We start from the raw sequence: 17,460 nt of genomic DNA, 5'->3' as shown, positions 1-17,460 counted from the left end.
TTCTGAGGCTGGATTTGAATTCAGATTTTCCTGACTCCAAGCCCAGCCCTCTGCCCTACCTCTTAAAGTACCAGTTACTTAAAAGTTCACTTCAAACCCTTTCTCCTACATGAGGCCTTCCTTGCCTAATCAGAATTTGAAAGCACCACAGATTATTTTACATTTATTTAGAATTTATCCCATATATACTTTTATACATACATGTTATTTCCTCCAATAGACTGTAAGCTGCATAACAACAGGAATTGTCTTCCTTTTTTTACATATCCCTAGACCCTAGCACCAAGCCCATCACAGAAGAGCTTGCTGATTAATTAATTATGCAAATATATGAATGAATCTGTGATTCTGCCCATCTTATCCAACTCTTGTTCATGCCTTTCCTCAAGTTCATCACAGACAGCCCACTCAAGATCCTGCAGAAGCCCTCCTCCCTTTTTCCGACATTGAAAAATTAGTATTATATGACTGTTTATTATTACTCAAAAAAATAATGAACATCCATCAGCTACCAAGAACATTCCTTTTTCCATCAGAAAATTGGGTCCTAAAGATTTGTGCTAAAGTTCACAAACAAAGGAGCAGCTGATAATGCCATTTGGCAAAATCTAATAATTCCATCTCTGCAAATCTTGTGCCAGAAAGAACTGGTTAATTCAGGGTTAACTGTACCATTTGATTCTGCAAGATGCTCTGAAAGCCAAAATATGTTTAGATTATGTTTAAAGCATGAAACTGCATACACGTGCACATGCACGTGCACACACACCACATACATACACACACACACACAGGCATAGAACAAACATCCAGAAATGTTTTTGCTTCCATTTTACATAGCTCTTTTTATAGATCAATTTTCTTGTGAGGATTTCATTGTGAATGAAATGAATCAGGGATATTGCTTCCATGGAAACATGTTTCTTGGTGATTGGCTGAGCAGTATCCAGGCACTTCAGCAATACCTTGGCAAGCCCCAGTCCTGTTAATATTTAACACAGCTTTGCCCAGACACATAGGCAGTAAAAACCTAGCAACCCCATGGCTGTTGTTATGTAATCCCCCATTAATAGCTCAGAGGGATTCAGCGTCTTCCTAATATTTTCTCACCCTCTAAATTTTCCAGAAAGTTTTTTTTCCTCTCTCTTGTTAATAATCTGACACATACACAGAACAGCAAGCACTGGGGGTGGGGTCAGAGAGAAACCCTGAAAGTGCATATGGCATCAGCCTATTTGTAACAGCAGGTACTCTGCTTCATTCTTCTTCCTTTAGATGGAAACAGAAGCAAGATGGTTTGTTCAGGGAGAACAAAAGCTGCTGTTTCTGCCATTTTAAATCTCATTAGTGAGAGAAGAAGTGTCCCTGTCTGGCAGTTTATCTACCAATGTATATGCTGATGAAGCTAACTCAAAGCTAAAACTCCAAAGAATTACACAATATTATTTGGATCTTTGAATATGAAACCAGAACGACTGATAGAAGATATTGGTAATATAGCAGCATCCTTTGGAAAGTGGAGTTTTCAGCAAAGATAAGATTGGAGTTTTAGAACAGGGGGGAACCTTAGAGGTCCCGAGATCATTAGGATCTCAGAGTGCCTCTAAAATGACCCCTCCATTTTACAGATGAGTAAAATAATGCACAGTCTAGCTTCTAGACTGGCTTTGAGAGAACTCAAAAGCACTAAGGTGTTAAGCACCAGGTGAGATTTGAACTGAGGTTCACCAGGGTAAAACATTGGGGTTCTCTCTAGTAAACCTCATTTTTCATATGAAGAAACTGAGAATAAGAGAGGTTTTGTTCAGTTACTAAGCCACATAAAATTTCGGCTGAATACCAGCCTAAATAGGTCCTCTGATTCCCAATCCAGAGGTCCTTCCCTGCCTCTTATATATAGTTTGGAAGTTTATATTCCCATATTAAGGTGGGGCAAGGATGTGACAAAAATTCAAATTTACCAAAGAGAAAAATCTTGGAATGGCCATTGGCTTTATTCAATGATTCTTCACTTTACTGAGGAGTTTGCTGTATGAAAGCTTTAAGCAGAAGATTTCACTGAGATATTAAAAAAAATTAATTCAAGCTACCAAAAAACCTCTGCTCAGATCCCTTATTTTAATACGGAAGTGAGCTTAGATCCTTGAAGTTATGTCAGTAGAGTACAAGCTTGAACTCTTACCCAAGTAGAAGAAATGCAGGATGACAGGCAGGATGTATTTCCTCTGAAGGAGAAGGCAAGCCACTTAACTCTGTTTGTCTCAGTAGTTTTTCATCTGTAAAATGAGCTGGAGAAGGAAATGACAAACCACTTCCCTGTCTTTGCCAAGAAAACCCCAAATGGGGTCACAGAGATTTGGAGAGGACTGAAATGACTGGTACAACAACAACAAAAATGTTTTTAGTGTTGATCTAGAGTCAACTCCTTCTTGAATGGACAGCAACTTGACTAAAAAGGGTCAGACCTCTGGTGAAATCACAGTCGCTCTGCTAACTAGGAAGTTAGTCATTTCACCTTTCTCAGCCTCAGTTTATTCAGCTGTAAGATGAGGGAGTGGGACTTGAAGCCCCCTTCTAGTTCTGGGACCTATGAGTTGGGGGAAAATGACTGGCTAGCTGCTTCTTTAAAAATCTTCAGGGATGATTTCTTAATCTTCTGAGACTAACATGTGTTTGTGGTTGCATTTTATTTTTCAAATAACATTCATATCCATTATTTCATTCATTCCTCAAAACAGCTCTGCCTCATAGGGCAGCAGATGGGGAAGGTGTCGTAATAATCTGTCATAAATAAGGATACAACCATAACTGTTAAGGGACTTATCCAAGGTACTAATTAGAGCAAGTTAATAAAAGGGCTAGAAATAGAATGCGAATCTTTTGAGTCCAGTGAAAAATTGTTCAACTCTTAAAATCATAGATTTAGAACTAACTGGAAGAGGCCATTGTGTCCAAATCCTTCATTTTACAGATGAGGAAACTGAGGCCCAGAGAGACAAAAGGCTGACAATGAAAGAAGTAGCAGAATCAAGAATCATACATGGGTCCTCTGATTTGAAATCAAACATGCTTTCCATTACACCAGGGTGCCTGATAGTCTAGTATTCTGAATTCACAGATGTAAATGTTGATAACTACAATGACTGACACATAGTAGGTTTGTTGGCTCAATGTCTGTTAATTGATCAATTGATCTCATGGTGCTCATGTTTTCATCTCACTACAAGAAGAATTAAATTCTCAAATTGGGCTAGACACTCTAAAAGGGCAAATATGTCTTTTATTTCTCCTGTCTTCCTTCTCAACACTTAATGCAGTGCTCTTGACTTAGCAATGCCTGGGTAAATGGTTGCTAATTAACCCACTACAGTCAGAAAGGGCTCGTTAATATTGAACTTAAATCCTTCTGCTATAATTTGTGTGCTCCCTTTTATACTTTCATCTTAACTGAAAATATTTTTTAAATCTTCATCTGTGCTACATATTTGTTCAGGAAGCAAGAAATGAGAATTTAGTTTCAATTTCAACATTTTCTTTCCTACTCATATTCTCTCAGAGCTTGTCAAATAAGAGTTGGGGGATGTATGGGAGAAAGAAGCTATCTTCTTAGATCTCTAAGATACCTTAGGACCACTTTTAGACTAGGTGTTAATCTAAAGAATTTGTCCATTTACTCAAATGTAGACTCAATGTCTTTTGCTGTCTCTTGGGACTTTATTTTTCTTCTTGCATATGCAAGCAAGAGAAGCTCCCTCCTTTCAAGTTTTCCTCTGATGCCTCGTGCTATGGGGATGACACTGATTTCTTTGAGTCTGTGCCCAGCTTGCTGCCCCTACAAAGCTGGAAAGACTTGAACTACAGATCCAATGTGTGCTGTCTAAGTACCAAAGTAATTAATTTAGGAAAGGATCATCATTATGTTAGCCATTGAGGTTATGTATTTTTGGCAGAGCAGCTCTTGACAACCATTTATGAAGACATAGGAGGACCAGTAGGACCTTGCATTAAAAAAAAATCTACTGTGTTTATTTTGCGTATATGTTAAGTATAAATTTTGTAACTATATTAGGTAAATAATTTGTGTATATATTAGGCATATATTTTGTATATATATATTTATATTAGTGTGTATATATGGTATATATTTAAATGTATAAATATACGTATACATGTATACATAATGGGTGTATGTCATCTTCCCCTCTTTAATTTGAAACTATTTCATTTTTGGTTTTGTGTCCCCAATAAGTGGCATATAGTAGGTCCTCAATAATTTCAAAATGATTCGTATCAATCTGAGTTGGTGAAAAGAGTACTCTTGAAGATGAAATCCCTTATTCTTGAACCAATCAGAGGTAGCATGTGTGCCCTTAGAGTTTGCAAGCCCTGGGTTTGAATCCCATTTCTATCACTTACCGGTTGTTGCCCTAAGAAAGTCCCTTCATCTCTCAATGCCTCAAGCCCCTCCATAGAACCTATCTACCAAATCATAAGTAGACTGAAATTGTGTGGGTGGAATGAATTGCCAGGATTATAGGAAAAAACTCCCCATGTTAATGAAATTGTAAGATCTTTGCATATTTATACATTATAATTATGAATTATCCATTTGGACATTTATTCTATAGAGAGCCAAGGGGTCTTATTGAAACTTCCATTTCTGCTAATACTTTGATAAAAATAACCTACCCAAGCATATGACTTTGGAGGGCCCAGAAAGGATCTGTCAAGTGTACAATCTATTTAGTAGTTTCTTAACATGTTAAAAAATAAACAAATATTATAGAACTAGCACTTTCTTGCCATAAGCCTCTAAGTCTTCATTTTCCTTACAAGGGAATTAAGTCCTCTCCCATACTATATCTCCCTCTCCCTCCCCACCCCCACATCTGCTTCAGTCTTCTCCTTCTTTGCCAACAGTCTTCCATGGACGTTGAATTCCATCTGAAAATTCTGTGAATCAGAATCCTGCAAAATGTTAGCAGCAGAACTCAAAAGGAGGTTTGAATCTAAGTTTCTTAAGGATCCTGAAATTTGGCCCACATTTACTGAAAATCCTGCCAAGGTTTAGCACGAGGTCGAGACATTCACTAACCCATGGACTTGAACCTGACTATAAGCCCCAGGATTATGCATTGGCATTTAGGAGCACTGGCCCTGAAAAACTGAAACAAGAGGTTGGTGCCTGAGATAATGAAAGGAAAATCTCCAGTTCCTTATTTCCCAGATCTTCAGTGTAGAGTCTTCTGAGTGCACTTGAGAAACAGATCAGCCATGTGACAATTGACTGTGCTGCTGAATTGTTGATGGTGGTCTCTAGGGCAATAATACATTCTCTTTTTCCCAGACACTCTCTATGGTTTTCTCCTGCTGAGCTGGGAATTTGCCAAGAATCTATTTGTCTTATAGCTTGATAAATGAAGACTCCATTTGAAGGACTCCCAGCTTGACACCACTAAAGATCCCAGAATGGTATGTCTACACTTTCACAATATTATACTACAGAGACAAAAAGAAATGTATAGATCATGCCGCAGGAGAAAGTTCTTTCCAATTTTTGCATTATTGAAAAGATTATTATTCCCATTCACCAAATGAGTAAGCAGAGGCTCAGCAAGGCAAAAGGCACTTGTTTGTGGTCAGAGTTAATAAGCGCTGGTCCAAAGATCTGAATGCAGTATAGTACAATAGAAGGTATATAGGATTTGGAATCAGAAAACCTGCATTTGAATCTCCAGTTGAGATTACACTGTCACTACCTTTGTGACATCGGCCCAGTTGTTTAATCACTGGGCTTTGGTTTCCCCATTTACAAATGAAGGGATTGGAGCAATGGTCACTATGCTCCCATTCTCTTTTTTTTTTTTTCTTCTTTGAATATAAAGAAAATGCCCTTGACCCCAAAGACAAGTTCATTCACTGCATTGCACTAGCTTGGAAACAGTTTGGCTCTAGCCAGCAAAAGATCAAGTTCTGAGAAACAAATTTTCAAAGGAAAAGTATTGGTAAAATTCTGCAGAAACTAGACAATTATATGGACAATCAGACTTGGGGTCAGAAAAAACTGAGTTCAGATACTTTCTCAAATATTTACTAGCTAGATGAACCTGAAAAAGTCTCTCACTCCCAATTTCCCCAATCTATAAAATGAGATGGATAACACCATGCTGTGAGGATCAAATGAGATAATATATGTAAAGTATAAACCTTAAAGCAATATATAAATGATAACTATTGTTATTAGAAAATAACAACAATTAATGGAGCTACCTGGAACTTTTTTTCTTTCCTTTCATGAAAGTTTCCTGAATGAAATGTTGAAAGTACTTTTCAGAATCATTTCTACTCTGAAATAGGATCTTCAGTGGTTTTTTATTGCTTCTAAATAATAATAATAAAATAAAAGTGTAAGCTCTTCTGCTTCACTTTTAAAGTCCTTCCCGGCAGACCTTTCCATATGGATTTTACATCACCCACTTCATAGCTTATATATTCTAGTCAAAATGACCCTTTTGCTGACCTTAAATTCAATATTCCATTGTCCATTTCTGGCCTTCTGCATAGCCAGATCATTTGCAACGTATTCTCCTGAGGGTAGCTTTTCTCCATTCCCCTAATTACTAGTGATCTGTCCCTTCTGAAACTGTTTGCATAATAGAATGTAAACTCCTTAAAGTCAGGAATGTTTTCTTTTATTTGTCTTCATAGAGTTTAGCTCAATGTAAGGCTCTATTGAGAGGCAGCTGGGCTTAGACTGGGCTGGCCCCTCGCATATGCTCTAACCCTAACCCTAACCCGACTCTACCTGAGTGACCATGAGCAAGTCACTTTATTCTCCATGCCTTATGAACTGCACTTTACACTATTTTGACCATTTAAAAAACATTTAAATTTATGTGTACATATAAATTATATTCATGTACTACTATAATAATATGTTATATGTATAATATTATTCAAAATTAGAAATTTTTAAAAGGAGATAAAGGTGAAATAAATTTAAAATTTTTTGATGTATTAGTAGCATAAAATCCTTTTTGCTCGCACTGAAATATTAAATTTAAATGTGTTTTATTATGATTTTTAAACTTGTCAAAGAGAGCAGATTTATAAATAACAATTGTCTTAGTAATTAGTTATTCAGTTAATTTGATTTATGTAGTTAGCCAAGCATGGGAGTTTTTCTTAGCTATTTTATTGAAAGGTACAACAATCAATAAACGGGTCATAAGTCAGTGAACATTTTTATATTAAACAGAGTAATCATTTTTATGACAGAAACTCAACTTGTCAGTTTATTGGAAATTCCCTCTTTCAATGCAGATCTCATTGTTCTTTGAAATTTAGAGATGTAGAGAATTACGTGGTATACTGGGATGTTTTGACTTGCTAGGGTCATGCAGCCTGTTTTTTGTCAGTTGAAATCCAGGTTTTCTTGGCTCCTATGTCTGCTCTCTATTTACTCTTCCTTTTTATTATACCACACTGCCTCTCATAAATTTCATTGCTTTTTATATGGTTTCTTCAGTAGAATTAGTTCATTCCATTCTTTATTTGAAATTGTATGTTGCTACCATTACATTGTTTACATAGCCAGTTTTATACAATTATTTTCCCAGACAGGACTAGGGGCGATTCTTCAAATGCTGTCTGACATATCCTGCCTCTGACTGTTTATATAGTCTGTCCACCCAAAACTGGAATGCTCTCTCTCTTCATCTCAAGCCTGTCAAAAATCTTCTTTTCATACTATTTGCCCCAATAATACTACCCAATAATACCCACTAGCTTTGTATCCCAAAGAGCTCAAGGAAAAAGTTAAAGGATCTATATGTAATACATAATTTATATTTCTCAATATGAATATAGATATAAGCTCTTTTTGTGTTAGCAAAAAAAAATTGGAAATTGAGGGGATGCTCATCAATTGGGGAATGACTGAGCAATTTGCAGCATGTGCTTATGATGTAATACTATTCTGCTATAAGAAGTGACAAACAGTTTGGTTTCAGAAAAACCTGGGCTAACATACATGAACTGATGCAGAGTGAAGTGAGTAGAACAGAAGAACATTGTAATAATAATAGTAAGATTGTAACGATGATCAACTATGAAAGACTTGGCTCCTATATCAATATAATGATCCAGGACAATTTGCTATCCACCTCCAGATAGAGAATTGATGAATTCTAAGTGCAGAGGGAAGGATGATTTTTTTACTTTTTCTTGCCTTATTTTCTTTGCAGCATGGCTAATATGGAAATATGTTCTGCATGATTTCACATATATTAATGGGCATCATATTACTTGAAGGACGGGCTGAAGGGAAGCAAAGAATTTGAAATTCAACATCTTTTTCAATGTTTTTTAAATGATCATTTAAAAAATGTCTACTTGGGGAAAGCATACTTTATCCTAAAGAGTCAACTCAGATACCACCTGTTTCTTCTTCCTCCAAATTATGAGTTGTCTCCAATCTAAATTGTTTTTGAGCTCTCCTCATAATCTACCCTGCACTGTTGCTATTGATATACATATTATAACTTATAAGCTCCATGAGGGCAGTGATTATATTTTTATTTTTTCAATGTCATTGCTTAATCAATAAATATGTATTAAGAATTTGCCATGTATCGAGTATTGTTCCAGGTCTTACAGATTCTGATACACAAGAGACAGTCCTGTCTTCAAGTAGCTCATATTTCACTACAGGGAGGCAACATGCTCACTAATGAGTAAATATAGGTTAAAAAAAAAAACAAATAAACAGTAATTTTGGAGAGGGGATAGCCACTAAGGAATGAGGAAAGGTCTCTAGTAGGAGGGGACTTAAACAGAGACCTGAAGCGTTCGAAGGGGTGTAGGAAGGTGAGGCGAGAACAAAGACTATTTGTAGTTTGGAAGCATTTAATATTTTAATTAATAATTATAATATGATTAATTACTTAATATTAATGCTTAAATGTTAATGTGAGTAGCATAATCTCTCTGATTTGAGCAATTAACTGCTTTTGATGTCTTTCATTTGTTTCTTAAAATTTTGAATTTATCAAACGTTCCCTTAAACATTCTGGGCACTTTCTCTATTATGAACAAATGTGGTAGCTCATCATATTTTGGAGTACAGTGTCTTCTGTATGAAATGCATTACAATTAAGGCTGAATACTTTGTGTAAAGATCAGAAGATTTTAATTTTGTATTTTTTGTGTTCCGTTTTTAAACTATCATAAAATAGTGCAAAAACCTCATTATATTATATTTTAACATAAAACATCATTACAAGTTCACATCAATAATTGAAATATAAGTTCTAGTTCAGTCATAACTTTGATATTATTTGATGCAAAGTGATTTTTATTTTAATTTTGAGAAACAGTTATTGTATCTTTGGTTTCAAAAAACAGAGTACTCGTGAAATAAAGATAGTATCAACATTCTATTTTCTTATTTATATTCCAACACCAAAAATGATATTAAAAATATCAATTTAGTGTACAATAGAACAAAAGTATTTATTTTATAAAAATAAATGTCACTCTCAAGACCTATGAAAAGTCTTTTTTCACATAAAATATGCTGAAAGAGTTAATTTCTATGATAAAAATTTCAGTCACTGTTTTGTTCTTTGATAGACATTCAAGCAAAAGGGGCAACATTTTCAGTATATCTTAGAATGTATATTATTGGAGAATGACAGCAGGCTGTTTGATGGATTGTGACTACTGTGTATCAACTATCAAACAGTGAAGAAAATACTTTCTACAAATAAAGCTATGGATAACTGTGGCTTATAAGGTACTTCAGATATAATTTTCTTGGAATATCTGATAATGAGTTGGAAGAACAGGATGAGGAGGAGTATCCACTCTTTAGTCATCTATAGTTAGGCCCAGTATTGAAATGTGAATAATTATGTGGACCAAAATAATAACCCCAATTAGGCATTTATTTCAGCTCTTTACAATTCAATGTTTCAAATCACAGTATTTCTTATGAAAAAGTGAATGTTGTAAGCCAATCATTCTAAATTTTCACCAATAAATTAACATCTCACATGGACCCATGAATTTTGCAATTTATTTTAATCAAATTGTTTATATATAGATGGGACTCTCTTCCCCTTCTGTATCTATCTACACATCGGCAGATATGTGTATATATGTATGTGTGATATATAAATACACATTAAATTATCTGCGTATGTATATAATTTGCCTAAAGACCTACATTGAATTTTGCCCTACATATACATAGTATACATATCCTTAGATATATATAGAATAGAACAAAAGTCTCATTGTAGCTTAAAATCATAATACTCTGGGAACATATACATACACACATGTGTGTGTAAATTCTACATATATGTGGAAATTGGAATGTATATATATATATGCACACATACACCAAACTATTCATGTAAGTATATACCTTTATGTGTGTATATGCACCTGTATATCTATATATATTCATATATTTATTTTATTTTCATGTATAATACATTGATGTGTATTATGAGATATATACCAATATTTCATATATATTTATATGTGTGTATTCTTATGAAGATATATAGAGATATATGTATAGTACACACATATATATACATGGATATACATATGTATCTGCATGATAGTAATAATAGTTGTATAACACTTTGCTAATATTATTTCTTTTTATCTTCACAGTAATCCTGGGAAGTAGGAGTCACTAATATCCTCAGTTTAAGATGAAGTTTTGAGATAGATACAGATTAAGTGATCACATGGCTAGTAAGTATCTGAGGCAAGATTTGAATTCAGATCTTCTCGATTACAAATCCAGAGGTATATCCATCATCAATTACTCTTTCTCTAACTTTAAGAACAATAGCTTTGGCTCTAAAGAACCAAACCTTTGGTTCTAAAGGTTCTAAAGAACCTTTGCAGAACTTCGTATTCTGCAAAGGGATAAATAATATAAAGAGATATTTACATGAATATATATATTTTGTTAATAGTAGTTTTAATAATGATAACTACAATTTTTAATGTTGGAAACCACTTCGTATTTGATCATCTTAACAGTCTGGTGAGGCAGGTATTCACTTTACATGTAAGGAAACAGATTAAGAGAGGTAGCTATTTGAGAGCTACGCAGCTAGGAAGCATCTGGGGTAGGATTTGAACATAGACCTTTCTAACTACCAGCCTAGAACCTCTTACTTTTACAAAATACCAGGAAGAATGAGAAAGTCACCCAACATCTCCCAGCAGAAGGATGGACCCAAGTTCACAGTTCAAGAGTCAGAGGTCCTCCAAGTCATGAATCGTCCTCTTGGAGGATTCCACTCCTCACTGTGGGAATGAGGCTTTGCAGTGGGGGCGGCACCTGACCCATGCTTTGAAGGAAATAAGACATCTAATCTTCCCAAATTTCAACCAGATGTGGAGTTCCATCTGTAAAGTAGATGTCAACAAATACTAATAAAGACCGTCTTCACTGTCTCTTGGTTCCCTCCTCCCAGAAGGCTGCACCATGTTCACATTCCATGTGAAACTCTCAAGACTTGACCCAGAGAAATGTTTGTTTCTCTTTCTCCAAAATAAAGTTGTAATTATCACAAAAATCAAAATCTATCTACTGTCAACACAACCCTGAATTCATGTCAGCTGGGCTTGGGCTTGCCTTACTCATGATGTGAGAGGGAGAGAGAAATTTCAAAAGAATATAACATTTGGTCCACTTTCAAAATGCCACCCTCTCCATTTGATTACTTTTCTTTCTTCACCTGTGACCTTAAACTCATATAAATTAAGAGCAGAACTTCTCTGTTTATAGGCTACTTGAAGTCATGTCAGGTCACAAGAAGCCAGCTGTATTTGAAACTCAATCAAGTTTGGTTTGTTCACCAACTTTCAAAATCCCCACTGCTGGTGGGAAGAATGTCAGAAGCTTTTTTAAGTGATGACCTGAAATAATATTTGAAAAAAAAAAAAGGAGAAATGAACCATTGGGACAAATTCCCTAGCTGGCCAGCCATTGCACTTACATTAACAAGAAAGTTTTTACATTTTATATTTACATCCAATGACACACCTCCGTGATCACCGTGTGTGCGTGTGTGTGTGTGTGTGTGTGTGTGATTATTAGACCTGTGATTTCATTTGGTGTGGGGAACCCCCAGGGAAAGACTCTCTCTAATGATTACCATTTTCATATTATTATCAACTTTGTAAAGTGCTTTTTATATGTTGTCTCACTAGATTTTCACAGCAGTTCTGGGAGATACATGCTATTACTATCCTTTCTTTACAGATGAGGAAAATAAGGCTTAAGGAGGGACCAAGAATCCTTTTCCTAATACAAGTCTGAGATTATTTAAACTCAGATTCTCTCCATTCTATGCACTTTGCTACTTGGCTCCCTCTATCCTACACTAGCAATTTTTTTGTCTTATCAAGTGATAACAACTAAAGAGTTATATAAGCTATTCAAGGTAACTCAGTCAGTATGGGTGAAAGTAAGGACTTGATCCTAGGTCTTCAGGGTCCACTCTCCATCCACTACATCAGGATGCATCTAGATTTAAGAACAAAAAAGACAAATTTTTCTTTTGAAAAAGGTCTAGGAGTTGTACTTTCTTTGTCAGTCTTGATATCATTATATATGTTGTTTTCTTGGTTTTACTTAATTCACTATGTATCAGTTCATATAATTCTTCCCATATTTCTCTATATCCATCATATTTGTTTCTCTTCTTTTGCACTCTAATTAAGATCTCATGTTCTATATGAAGCCTTTTCCAACACCTCTTAATTCTACCACCTTCCCTGTCTTAATTATTTCCCATTTATCACATCTATATTTATCTTGTATATATCTTGTTTATATATATTTGACTGCTAGTTTATGATCTCCTTTTAGCTCCTTTTGTATCCCCAGAGCTTAGCATAGTGCCTGACACATAATAGGTGCTTAAAAAATGTTTATTGACTGACTACCTGAATATTGCAGAATTACATAGATCCATCATGATCCCAAAGAGGAAATATAAGAAGAAACTTCATTCTATTTCCTTTGCAAAGGTGGAAGATCCATGGGTGTGGGCCTTGGCAATCATTATCATACTTGTCCTATACAACGAGATCAATTTTCCTGATTTTTTTTTTTTTTTGTTCTACATGATGGCTTTGTGGGAGGGATACTGAATGTTTAGTAGGAGAAATTTAGAACATGTAAGAATAAAATATATCAATAAAATTATTTTTAAAGAAGAAATACATCTGAGAGTCCTAATGGGCTGAAGTTCAAAATGAATTGAAAGATATTTGATTGATGTGACAGTTAAAAATGTAAGTCAGCAATGTTCATGCAATAGTAAGCTTTATTAGAGACTAGACTCCTGACTCCTGACTAGAGAATGAGAGAGAAAAAAGGCTTTAGAATCCAAACAATAGATTAGTTTACTCATTTGTCAGTCACATCTGACTCTCTGTCACCCCATTTGGAATTTTCTTGGTAAAAATACTGGAGTGATTTGCCAGTTCCTTCTCCAGTTCATTTTACACATGAGTAAACTGAGGCATACAGGATTAAGTGACTTGCCCAGGATCAAACAGCTTCTGTCTGAGGTCAAATTTGAATTTAGGTTTTCCTGACTCCAGGATGGGCCACTCTATCCACTATGACACCTAGCTGTCCTAAACGGCTGAGCCCAAATTATTGTTTCCAATTATTTTTAATGAAATTTCTCTATCTCTTCCTGTTGGACTTTGTTGATAATATATAGAAATACTGATGATATGTGATGATAATATGTAATTTAACATTTAACATTGACAGTCAAATTATACATGTATTCTTTTTGTATATCCACAACAGAAATACAATTCTCAAGAGTTATTTTTACCTTTTCTGCATCTCTTGAATTCTTTGGTTGGAGATCAAATTTTGTTTAGTTCTGGTTTTTCTTCAGGAAACAAATGGAATTCATTTGTTTCATTAATGTCCATCTTCTTCCCTGGAAGAAAATGCTCAGCTTAGCTGGGTAGTTTATTCTTGGCTGCATCCCAAGTTCTTGTGCCTTTCGGAATATCATATTCCAGGCCCTTCTTTCCTTTAATGTAGAGGCAGCCAGATCTTGGGTGATCCTTATTGTGGCACCTCGGTATTTAAATGTTTTTTTTTTTTTGCTTTGTAAAATTTTTTCCTTAATCTGATAGTTCTGGAAATTTTGCCACAATATTCCTTGGGTTTTATTTTAGGGTTTCTTTCGAAGGTGTTCGATAATTCTTTCAATGCCTATTTTACCTTCTGATTCTATTACATCTGGGCAGTTCTCTTTGATGATTTCTTGTAAAATAGTATCTAGGCTCTTTTTTTCATCATAGTTTTCGGAAAGTCCAATAATCCTCAGATTATCTCTCCTAGATGAAGAAATTGAAACTATTTCTAGTCATATGAAAAGATGCTCCAAGTCATTATTAATCAGAGAAATGCAAATTAAGACAACTCTAAGATACCATTACACACCTGTCAGATTGGCTAAGATGACAGGAAAAAATAATGATGATTGTTGGGGGATGGGGAAAACTGGGACATTGATGCATTGTTGGTGGAGTTGGAAACGAATCCAACCATTTTGGAAGTAGTTTGGAACTATGCTCAAAGTTATCAAACTATACCCTTGATCCAGCAGTGTTACTACTGGGATTAATCCCAAAGAGATTATAAAGAAGGGAAAAGGACCTGTATGTGCCGAATTTTGTGGCAGCCCTTTTTGTAGTGGCTAAAAACTGGAAACTGAATGGATGTCTATCAGTTGGAGAAGTGCTGAATAAATTGTGGTATATGAATATTATGGAATACTACTGTTCTGTAAGAAATGACCAACAGGATAATTTCAGAAAGGCCTGGAGAGACTTAACGAACTGATGCTGAGTGAAATGGCAGGACCAGAGATCATTATAACTTCAACAACAATACTATATGATGACCGGTTCTGATGGACCAGGCCATCCCTCACAACGAGGATCAACCAAATCCATTTCTAATGGAGCAGTAATGAACTGAACTAGCTATGCCCAGAAAAAGAACTCTGGGAGATGACTAAACCATTACATTGTTCCAATCCCTATATTTATGCACACCTGCATTTTGATTTCCTTCACAAGCTAATTGTACAAATATTTCAGAGTCTGATTCTTTTGTACAGCAAAATAACGTTTTGGTCATGTATACTTATTGTGTATCTAATTTATATTTTAATATATTTAACATCTACTGGTCATCCTGCCATCTAGGGGAGGGGGTGGGGGGGTAAGAGGTGAAAAATTGAAACAAGAGGTTTGGCAATTGTTAATGCTGTAAAGTTACCCATGTATATATCCTGTAAATAAAAGGCTATTAAATTTAAAAAAAAATAACATTGACAGTCATTCTGTAAATTATAAATCTTCCTAGGTTTCCGGTGGCATCTACAAAGTGGAAGTAGAGAGAGGAAATAATCAAAAGGAGCCATTAGATATTAGATTGGGATCATTTGGCTTTGCCGGCCTCGATGTACTCTGAAGTAGAGAAGTTGCCACTTGTCTCCTCAGTTTCCCAGCCCCATTTTTCAGTATTCTGTAAACTTTGCTCAGGGGATCTCTCCCAACCTCACTCCACATTCATCAGGCCAGATATCAGCTTTGAAGGGACAAGATTGTATAGTTTTACTAGCTCCCACAACTTCCCAACATCTACAAATTCTCCCAAGTTTATTCCTAATGTCATCTAGTATGAACAGGATGATTTTACAAAAAGAGATACTTGGGCACACGAAGGATATCTCAAGATACTGGGGGAACAAAACAGTTAAAAAAAAGACAGAAAAAAAGAAAAAAGAAAAAGAAAGAAAGAAAAAAAAAAACCAGGACAATCTGACAAAAATAGACTGCCTTGTCACCCAAACCCTCGGGCAGCTCTCACAAATGGTGCAATTTTAAAAAGTGAATAAATAGATTTTGTCTCCATGGCCTGGTTTTGTAAGACAACCTTTCCCAGAGAGCCCTTTTCTCCTAGTGTCTGCCTCCTCTGATGCAGGGAAGCAGAGCATGGACTAATTCATAAGCTGACATGGTCAGCACATCCAAGAAAGTCATAATTTAACTACAATATTCAAGAAGGCTCCTAAACCTCCCCCTTCCCCAACTCCTTGATCAGGGTCCTTTAATAAAATTTTGGCATATGAGGAAACTGGACCTGATTTGTTTTGTGGGTAAGACTTAAATCAGCAGGATAACCCAGTGGATTTGAGATCATTCAGGATGTGTACCTAACTCGTCCAAAGCCACTCAGGGCAGGGGTGAAGTCCAGACCTGACCCAAGCTTTTCAGCTCCACATCTGTTTTGGATCCTACCATATGTGACTGCCACCATTAGCTGGCTATTTGACCAAAGCAGCCAGCATGTATTAAACTCTTACTGCATGCAAGATGATTACTAAGTGCTTTTGACAAAACTGAGAGTCTCTGTCCACAGGAGATTACATTCTAATGAGGAAGAAAGCACATGCACAGAAAGGTATATGCACAAACCTATATGCTTACATACACAACTATAAGTACATGTGTTTATATATACATACATATATATGTTAACAAGCATGTATGCATACAGAGAGAGGCACATTAGTACTTATATGTACATGTGTATATACACACAGAAATACATAGTGTGTATACTGTGTATATACATATAGAGAAATAGGTGTGTATGTACTTCTGTGTATATGCATGTGTGTACAATGTGTTATACACATATGCATGTGTGTCTGAATATTTATGCAAATTGCACTGTGTTCTTGTTTGTATACATGTCTAACAATATATGTGCATATATATACTTATACATGTCTGTTTCTATATGTATACAGACTTTGCATGCATAACTGTATATATATATATATTGTATATGCAAATGTGCACTATGTTCTTATTTCCATACATGTCTAACAATATATATGCTTAAACATACCTACATATATATATGCTTCTACTGCCTTTGCAGTGTATACTATGCATATACAATAACAGTATAAATTATATATATATATGTATGTCTATGTACTGTATACAAACTAATCAATGAATAAAGATTATATATGTAAGTATATATAATCATATTGTATTCATTTTGTATATTATATATAGCATACAAAATGAATATTGCATACTAATATATATGTATGAATTTATCATTCAGTCATTTCAGTTTTGTGCAGCTTTATGTTTTCATTTGAGCTTTCCTTAGAAAATATTGAAGCGGTTAACCATTTCCTTCTCCAGTTCATTTTACAGTTGAGGAAATTGAAGCAAACAGGGTCAAGTGACTTGTCCAGGGTCACATAACTAGTAGGTGTCTGAATCCAGATTTGAACTCATAAAGATGATTCTTCCTGACTTGAAGCCTGATACTCTATTCACTGAGCTATCTAG

This window comes from Sarcophilus harrisii, chromosome 3 (genome assembly GCF_902635505.1).
Source record: "Sarcophilus harrisii chromosome 3, mSarHar1.11, whole genome shotgun sequence".
NCBI classification, from domain to species: domain Eukaryota; kingdom Metazoa; phylum Chordata; class Mammalia; order Dasyuromorphia; family Dasyuridae; genus Sarcophilus; species Sarcophilus harrisii.
This window is presented reverse-complemented; position numbering follows the sequence as displayed.